Raw genomic sequence first — 10370 nt, forward strand, 5'->3', positions numbered from 1 at the left:
TTCTAGATGCCTTGTGAGTACTAGCTACTCATATTAAGATAGAGTACTCTAGTCATGTTTATTAAACTAGAAGCTTGGTAGCCATGAGTTCCTCTAACACGGCAAGTCTACTCCTCAAGGATAAAATGTATTTCTCAGGAATTTTGTGCATTTTGTTTGATGGCATTTGGTATGTTTACCAAAATGGCAGAAAAGAGTGAAATTAGTCCTCAAAGATTTCTCAGGATTGGATATAAACAAAATGGTTATAGTTAATATGCAAGTTGATACAGTGGATATGCAGAAGAAATTTTGTTTGAAACACAATGAGATATTTATTTATTGATTTATTTATTATTTTGAGACAGAGTCTTGCTCTGCTGCTCAGGCTAGAGTGCAGTACACCATCTTGGCTCACCAAAACCTCTGCCTTCCAGGTTCAACAGATTCTTCTGCCTCAGCCTTGCAAGTAGCTGGGATTACAGGCATGAATTACCACACCCAGCTAATTTTTGTGTCTTTAGTGGAGATGGGGTTTCACTCTGTTGGCCAGGCTGGTCTCAAACCCCTGACAACAAGCAATCTGCCCACCTTGGCCTGCCAAATTGCTGGAATTACAGGCATGAGTCACTGCTCCCAGCCACAATGAGGTTTTTAAATAATTCTAACTGATTTCCTGCTGTTGAGCAGGGAGCTGAGCAAATTTAAATCATGGGCCTAAAGTAGGAGAAGACTGAAGACAGACACTGGAACACACATGATTCAATTAATTACAATGGAAACCAAATCAAACTTAATAAGGCTGTACCTCTTAGTTTCCAGATGTTTCCCTTCATTTTGAAATGTGGTGTTATTCCGTGGAAAAGAAAACTAGTGTTTATCTCCAGAGTAAAGAACAGGGTTCCCTGCAGGGATTGATTGAGAGCTATGGCTCAGGATTTAAAATCCTTCCTTTTTCCACTTATAAACTAAAATTTAATTTCTAAGCCCCTATTGACTAAATAGACCCCTCTTCTTGGATAAGGACATTCCAAAGTTAACCTGAAAAGCTAGTTCAAGCCATGGGTCACACATGCCTCATTATACTCTCCTCCCTTTGGTTTTAATTTTAATTTTAATTGTTAATTTATTTTTGTGGGTACACAGTTGGTGTATATATTTGTGGGGGTACATGACATACTTTGATACAGGCATTCGATGAGTAATACATAATAAAAAATGGGGTATCCATCCCCTCAAGCATTTATAGCTTATGTTATAAACAATCCAATTATACTATTTTAGTTTTTATAAAATGTATAATTAAATTATTTTTGACTATAATCACCCTGTTGTGCTATCAGATACTGTCTTATTCATTCTTTCTAACAATTTTTTGTACCCATTTCGCATCCCCACTAACTCCCTGTTCCCCCACTGCCCTTCCCAGCCTGTGGTGAACATCCTTATACTCTCCATGACGTCAATTGTTTCAAATTTTAGCACCCACAAATAAGTGAGAACATGTGACATTTGTCTTTCTGTGCCTGACTTATTTCACTTAACATAAAGACTTTCAGTTCCATTTATGTTACTGCAAATGACAGACTCTCATTCTTTCTTATAGCTGAATCGTACTCCATTGTGTATATGTACCACATTTTCTCTATCCAGTCATCTATTGGTGGACATTTAGGTCTCTTCTAAATCTTGGCTATTAGCAACGTTTGTTTTTGACTGACTTCTGGATAAAAGCCACCTTAACTGGGGTGAAATGGTATCTCATTTTAGGTTTGATTTGCATTTCTATGATGATCAGTAATGTGGAGCACCTTTTCATTTGTCTGCTTGCCATTTGAATGTCTTCTTTTCATAAATGTCCATTTAAATTTTTGACTACTCTTTACTTGGATTACTACTTTTTTTTTCTATAGAATTTTTTGAACTTGATATATTGTCGTGTATTAGTCTGTTTCCACACTGCTATAAAAAAAACTGAGACTGGGTTATTTATCTATTTATTTATTTATTGAGATGAAGTCTGGCTCTGTCACCCAGGCTGGAGTGCACTGGCACGATCTTGTTTCACTGCAACCTCCACCTCCCAGGTTCAAGCAATTCTCTGCCTCAGGCTCTTGAATAGCTGGGATTACAGGCACCCACCACCATGCCCAGCTAGGTTTTGTATTTTTAGTAAAGACGGGGTTTCACCATCTTGGCCATGCTGGTCTTGAACTCCTGACCTTGTGATCCACCCACCTCGGCCTCCCAAAGTGCTGGGATTACAGGCATGAGCCACTGCACCTGGTGAAACTGGGTAATTTATAAAGGAAATAGGTTTAATTGAGTCACAGCTCCACATGGCTGGGGAAGCCTCAGGAAACTTATAATCACAACAGATGGGGAAGCAGGCACCTCTTCCATGACAGCAGGCGAGAGAGCATGTACGTGAAACGAAAGGAGAAGAGCCCCTTATAAAACCATCAGATCTCATGAGAACTCACTCATTATCAGAAGAACAGCATGGGGGAACCACCCCCATGATCCAATCACTTTCTACCAAGTCTCTCCCTCAACATCTGGGGATTACAATTCAATATGAGATTTGGGTGGGGACACAAAGCCTAACCATATCATGTAGCTATTAATTGATTTTCAGATGGGTAATTTACAAATATTTTCTCCCATTCTGTGAGTTTTCTCTTCACTTTATTGTTTCCTTCTCTTTAAAAAAAACTTTCTGACTTGCTGTAATTCCATTTGTCCATGTTTGCTTTGGTTGTCTGTGCTTATGGGGCATTATTTAAGAAATTTTTGCCTAAACCAATGCCCTAAAGAGTTTCCCCAATGTTGTCTTGTAAAAGCTTGATAGTTTTGGGTGTTAGGTTTAAGTCTTTAATTCATTTTAATTTTATTTTTGTATGTGGCAAGAAATAGAGTTCTAGTTGCATTCTTCTGCCTGTGGCTTGCCAGTTTTCCCATTACAGAAACTGTCTTACTTTTTGTTGTATGTTCTTGACACTTTTGTTGAAAATAAGTTTAGTTTAGCTGTATGAGTTTGTTTCTAAGTTCTGTATTTCATTCCATTTGTCTTTATGTCTGTTTTTATTCTAGTGTCATGCTGTTTTAATTGCTATAGTTTGATAGTATAATTTAAAACCAGGCAATGGGATTCCTCCAGTTTTGGTTTATATACTCAGCATAGCTTTGACTATTATGGTGTTTTGTAGTTCCATATATATTTCAGTATTTTTTTTCTATTTCTGTGAGGAATGTCATTGTTATTTTGATAGAGATGGCATGAAATGTATAGATCGTTTTGGATCATATGGACATTTTTAAAAATACAGATTCTTCCGATCTGTGAACATAGAAATATCTTTCCATTTTTTTGTGTTCTCTTTCATTTCTTTTATCAGTGTTTTACATTTTTAATTGTTAAGAACTTTCATTTCTTTGGTAAATTCCCATACATTTTGTTGTATTTGTGGCTACTGCAAATAGGATGATTTTTTTGAATTCTTTTTCAGTTTGTTGACTGTTGGCATATAGAAATCCTACTGATACGTATATGTTGATTTTGTATTCCACAAATTTACTCAAGTTATTACTTCTAATAGTTTTTGGTGGATATATTAGGCCATTCTCACATTGCTATAAAAATAATCAGTGACCAGTTAATTTATAAAGGAAATAGGCTTAATTGACTCATGGTTCTACAGGTTGTACAGAAAACATAGCACTGGCTTCTGCTTCCAGTGAAGCCCCTGGCAACTGACAATCAAGGTGAAAAATAAATCCAGTGCTTGCACATCACATGGTAAGTGCGAGGGCAGGGGGGAAGTGCTACACACTTGTAGATAACCAGCTCTCATGAAAACTTACTATTATGAGAATGGCACCAAAGGAAATGATGCCAAACTGTTCATGGAAATCCTGCCTTCATGATTCAATCACCTCCCAACTAGGCCCACTTCCAACATTGAGGATTACATTTCAACATAAGATTTTGGTGGGAACACACATCCAAACCATATCATTTTGCCCCTGGCCATTCCAAATCTCATATCCTTCTCATATTTCAAAATACAATCATGACTTCCCAATAATCAAAGTCTTAACTCATTTCAGCCTTAACTCAAAAGTCAAAAGCCTCATCTAAGACAAAGCTAGTTTATTCCTCCTATAAGCCTGTAAAATAAAAAACAAATTAGGTACTTCCAAGATACAAATGAGGCATCAGCATTGGGTAAATACTCCTATTCTAAAAGGAAGAAATCAGCTAAAAGAAAGAGACCACAGGACCCATGCAAGTCTGAAACCCAGAAGGGGAGTTATTGAATTGTAAGGCTCCAAAATAATTATTTTTGACTCTATGTCCCATTTCCAGGGCACACTAATGCCTTGGGACGTTTAGACCTCATGGCTTTGCATGGTTCAGCCCCCACAGCTGCTCTCCTGGGCTGGTATTGTGTGCCTCTGGCTGGTATTGTGTGCTTCTGGCTTTTCCAGGTGCAAGGTGAAAGCTGTAGCTAGAGCTACCATTCTGGGGTCTGAAGGACAGCGATCCTCTCCTCACAGATCTACTAGGCCATGCCCCACTGTGGATCCCACATCAGGACTGTAACCCTACATTTCTTCTCTGCATTGCTTTAGTAGAGGTTCTCCATGAGGACTCCACCCCTGCAGCATGCTTCTGCCTGCACACCCTGGCTTTTTTATACATTCTTTGAAGTAAAGGTGGAGGCTCCCAAGTGTCAACTCTTGCATTTTGTATACCCACAGGTCTAACACCATATGAAACCTACCAAGGCGAAGTGGTGCCCAAGATGGCCGAATAGGAACAGCTCCAGCCTCCAGCTCCCAGCGTGAGTGACACAGAAGATGGATGATTTCTGCATTTTCAACTGAGGTACCAGGTTCATCTCATTGGGGCATGCTGGACAGTCGATGCTGGTCCACGGGTGCAGCCCAACCAGCGAGATCTGAAGCAGGGTGAGGCATCACCTCACCTGGGAAGCACAAGGGGGAAAGGAAATTCCTTTTCCTAGCCAAGGGAAATGGAGGCACACAACACCTGGAAAATCAGGTAACTCCCACCCTAATACTGCCCTTCACTAAGGGTCTTAACAAATGGCACACCAGGTGATTATATCCCACACCTGGCCCGGAGGGTCCCATGCCCACGGAGCCTCCCTCATTGCTAGCACAGCAATCAGAGATCTAACTGCAAGGTGGCAGCGAGGCTGGGGGAGGGGTGCTTGCCATTGTTGAGGCTTAAATAGATAAACAAAGCCACCAGGAAGCTCGAATTGGGTTAAGAGCCCACCGCAGCTCAAGGAGGCCTGCCTGCCTCTGTAGACTCCACCTCTGGGGACAGGGCATAGCTAAACAAAAAGCAGCAGAAACCTCTACAGATGTAAAAGTCCCTGTCTGACAGCTTTGGAGAGAGCAGTGGTTCTCCCAGCACAGAGGTTGAGATTTGAGAATGGACAGACTGCCTGTTCAAGTGGGTCCCTGACCCCTGAGTAGCCTAACTGGGAGACATCCCCTACTAGGTGCAGACTGACACAGCATACCTCACATGGCTGGGTACACCCGGAGACGAAGCTTCCAGAGCAAGAATCAGACAACAACACTCGCTGTTCAGCAATATTCTATCTTCTGCAGACTCCGCTGCTGATACCCAGGCAAACAGGGTCTGGAGTGGACCTCAAGCAAACTCCAATGGACCTGCAGCTGAGGGTCCTGATTGTTAGAAGGAAAACTAACAAACAGAAAGGACACCCACACCAAACCCCATCAGTATGTCACCATCATCAAAGACCAAAGGCAGATAAAACCACAAAGATGGGGAAAACGCAGTGCAGAAAAGCTGGAAATTCAAAAAATCAGAGCACATCTCCCCCTCCAAAGGAATGCAGTTCATTGCCAGCAATGGAACAAAGCTGGACGGAGAATGACTTTGACGAGTTGAGAGAAGAAGGCTTCAGTCGATCAAACTTCTCAGAGCTAAAGGAGGAACTATGTAACCAGCACAAAGAAACTAAAAACCTTGAAAAAAGAATGGATGAATGGATAACTAGAATAATCAATGCAGAGAAGACCTTAAAAGAACTGATGAGAGATGAAAACCATGACACAAGAACTACGTGAAAAATGCACAAGCTTCAGTAACCGACTCAATCAACTGGAAGAAAGACTATCAGTGATTGAAGATCAAATGAATGAAATGAAGCAAGAAGAGAAATGTAGAGAAAAAAGAGTAAAAAGAAATGAACAAAGCCTCCAAGAAATATGGGATTATGTGAAAAGACCAAATCTACATCTGATTGGTGTGCCTGAAAGTGATGGGGAAAATGGAACCAAGTTGGAAAACACTCTGCAGGATATCATCCAGGAGAACTTCCCCAACCTAGTAAGGCAGGCCAACATTCAAATTCAGGAAATACAGAGAACACCACAAAGATGCTCCTTGAGAAGAGCAACTCCAAGACACATAATTATCAGATTCACCAAAGTTGAAATGAAGGAAAAAATGTTAAGGGCAGCCAGAGAGAAAGGTTGGGTTACTCACAAAGGGAAGCCCATCAGACTAACAGCAGATCTCTCAGCAGAAACTCTACAAGCCAGAAGAGAGTGGGGGCCAATATTCAACATTCTTAAAGAAAAGAATTTTCAACCCAGAATTTCATATCCAGCCAAACTAACTTTCATAAGTGAAGGAGAAATAAAATCCTTTACAGACAAGCAAAAGCTACCAAGGCTTATGGCTTGCACTCTCTGAAGCAGTGACTGGAGTTGTAACTGGGCCAATTTGTGCTACACGTGGAGCTGGAGCAGTGGCCAGGATGCAGGGAGCCATGTTCCAAGGCTACCCAAGGCAGCAGGTCCTAGGCCTGATCCCAGAAACTGTTCTCTTCTTTTAGGCCTCAGGGACTGTGATGGGGGGACTGCCTTTTAGATTTCTATAATACCTTCAATTCCTCTTTCCCACTGTCTTGGCTATCAACACTTGCTGGGGTTATTTTTTGTTTTGGTTTTTAGATTATACAAATATCTCTAACAAGTGGTTGCTCCACAGCCTGCTTGAGTTCCTCTTCTATAAAAGCTTCTTATTTTTATGCCACATGACTAGGCTGCAAAGTTTTCAAGCTTTTACACTATTCTTCCCTTGTAAGTAAAAATAAGTTACAACTACTTTTTTTGCTCCAACATGTGAGCATAGGTTGTTAGAAGCAGCCAGGCCACATCTTGAATGCTTTGCTGCTCAGACATTTTTCCAACAGAAACCCTAAATCATCACTTTCAAACTCAAACTTTTATATATCCCTAGGGCATGAACAAAATTCAGCCAACCACTTTGCTAAGACAACATGCATGACCTTTGCTTCGGTCCTAATAAGTTTCTGATTTTCATCTGAGAGCTCCTCAGCTTAGCCTTCACTATCCAGATCACTATCAGCATTTTGGTCACAGCCATTCAACCAGTCTCTAAGAAAATCTCAACTTTCCCTCATTTTTCTGTCTTCTTCTGAGTCCTATAAACTCTTCCAACCTCTGCCTGTTTATCCAATTACAAAGCTGATTCCACATTTTCAGATATTCTTATAACAATTTTCCACTCCTTTGTGCCAATTTTCTGTATTAAACTATTTTTGCATCACTATAAATAGCTGAGAGTGGGTAATTTATTTTTTAAAAAGGAGGTTTAAGTGACTCATGATTCTACAGGCTATAGAGAAGACTTAGCACTGGCATGCACTTCTGGGGAGACCTCTGGAAGTTTGCAGTCATGGCAGAAGTCAAAGCAGAATCTTGCACATCACAGGGCAAAAAACAGGAGCGAAAAACAGAGGGGCAAGTTGTTACACACTTTTAAATGACCAGATATTATGGGAACTCACTCACTGTCATGAGGATAGTACCAAATGGGATGGTGCTAAGCCATTTATGAGTAATCCACCCCGATGGTTAAATCACCTTTCACCAGGCCTACCTCTAACATTGAGAATTACATTTAAATATGAGATTTGGGAGGGGACACACACTGAAACCCTATCAGAGGAGTCTTTATGTTTTTTCAAATATAAGATTACATCATTGGCAAAAATGATAATTTGACTTCTTTTCCAATTGGGATGCTTTTTATTGCTTTCTCTTGTCTGATTGCTCCAGATAAGACTTTCAGAATTATGTTGCATAACAGTGGTAAAAGTGGATATTCTTGTCATCTTCCAGATTTTAGAGGAAAGACTTTTAGTTTTTCCCCACTTAGTATGAAACTAGCTGTGGGTCTGTCACATATAACTTTTATTATGTTGAAATATGTTCTTCCCATACCCAGTTTTCAAAGGGTTTTTTATTATTAAACAATATTAAACTTTATCAAATAATTTTTAGCACAATGGAAATGATTATATGGATTTTTTCCTTCATTTTGTTTTGTTTTCTGTTTTGTTTTTTGACACGAAGTCTTCCTCTGTCACCCAGGCTGGAGTGCAATGGCATGATCTTGGCTCACTGCAACCTGTGCCTCTCAGGTTCAAGTGATTCTCCTGCCTCAGCCTCCCAAGTAGCTGGGATTACAGGTGCCCAGCATTGCACCTGGCTAATTTTTGTATTTTTAGTAGAGATGGGGTTTTGCCATGCTGGCCAGGCTGGTTTTGAACTCCTGATCTCAGGTGGTCCATCCACCTCAGCTTCCCAAAATGCTGGGATTACGGGCTTGAGTCACTGCACCTGGTCCCTTCATTCTGTTTATATGATGTATCACATTGATTGATTTGCATGTTGAACCATCCTTGCATCCCTGGGATAAATTCCACTTGGTCATTATGAATTACCTATTTATGTATTGTTTAATTCAGTTTGCTAGTTTTTTTGCAAATTTTTGCTTCAATATTCTCAAATATGGGCCTTTAGTTTGCTTTTTAAATGTGTCTTTGTCTTGTTTTGATATCAGTGTAATACTAGCCTCAAAGAATGAGTTTGGAAATGTTCTTTCCTTCTCTATTTTTCAGTCTGGTCCTACAGACTTTTTTTTATTATGGCTTTAATTTTGTTATTTGTTATTGGTCTGTTCAGGTTTTGAATTTTTTCCTAGTTCACTCTTGGTAAGTTGTGTCTGTCTAAGAATTAATTTCCTCTAGGTTTTCTAATTTGTTGGCATACAATTACTCATAGTAGTCACTAATGATCCTTTGATTTTCTGAAGTGTTACTTGTAATGTCTCATTTTTAACCTCTGATTTTATTAATTTGTATCTTCTCTGTTGTTTAGTTAGCCTGCCTAAATATTTGTCAACTGTTTTACTTTTCAAAAAATCAACTTTTTGTTTCATTGATCTTTTGCATTGTTTTCTTCATTTTAACTTTATTTATTTCCACTCTATTTTTTATTATTTCTTTTCTTTTAATTTTGAGCTTGGTTTGGCCTTTTTATTCTAGTTAATTAAGATGTATTGTTAGGTTATTTATTTGCAGCTTTTCTGCTTTTTATGTAGGCACTTACAGTTATAAATTTAACTTTTACAATAATACCTGTTTTACTATATTCCATAGGTTTTGCTATGCTATGTTTCCATTATCATTTGTTTCAAGAAATTTTTTCCATTTTCTTTTTAACATTTTTGTTGACCTACTGATCATTCAAGAGCATATTGTTTAATGTCCACGTGTTTGTATAGTTTCTGAAATTCATTTTTTAATTGATTTCTAGTTTGCTCCATTGTGGTCAGAGAAAATGCTTAATATTACTTCATTTTTTTGAATGTTTTTAAACTTGTTACTTAACATATGGTCTATCCTTGAAAATAACCCATGTGCGGAGAAGAAGAATGTGTATTCTGCAGCTCTTCAGTGAAATTTTCTGTAAATATCTATTAGGTTCATTTGTTACATAGTGCAGATTAAGTCTGATGTTTCTTTGTTGATTTTCTGTCTGGAAGGTCTATCCAACGACTAAAGCAGGGTGTTGAAGTGTCCAGCCATTATTGTGTTGATGTCTCTTTCTTTAGCTCTTATAAATATTTGCTTCATTTATCTAGGTGCTTTAATGTTGCGTGCATATATATTTCCAATTATATCCTCTTGATGAATTTAGCTCTTTATTATTATATAATGACCTTCTTAATATCTTCCTATTGTCTTTTGTTGAAATATATTTTTGTCTGGTATAAGTAAGGCTATTTCTGCTCTTTTTTGGTTTCTATTGGCATGTGATAACTTTTTCCATCCTTTTATTTTCAGTCTAAATGTATCTTTATAGGTAAAGTATTTTTTTTTTTTTTGTAGGTCACAAATCATTGTCTTGCTTCTCTGTCCATTCATCCACTATTTGTCTTTTGATTGGAGTATTTACTTCATGTACATTCAATGTTATTATTGATAAGCACTTACTCTTACCATTGT

This window comes from Macaca thibetana, chromosome 8 (genome assembly GCF_024542745.1).
Source record: "Macaca thibetana thibetana isolate TM-01 chromosome 8, ASM2454274v1, whole genome shotgun sequence".
Lineage (NCBI taxonomy): Eukaryota > Metazoa > Chordata > Mammalia > Primates > Cercopithecidae > Macaca > Macaca thibetana.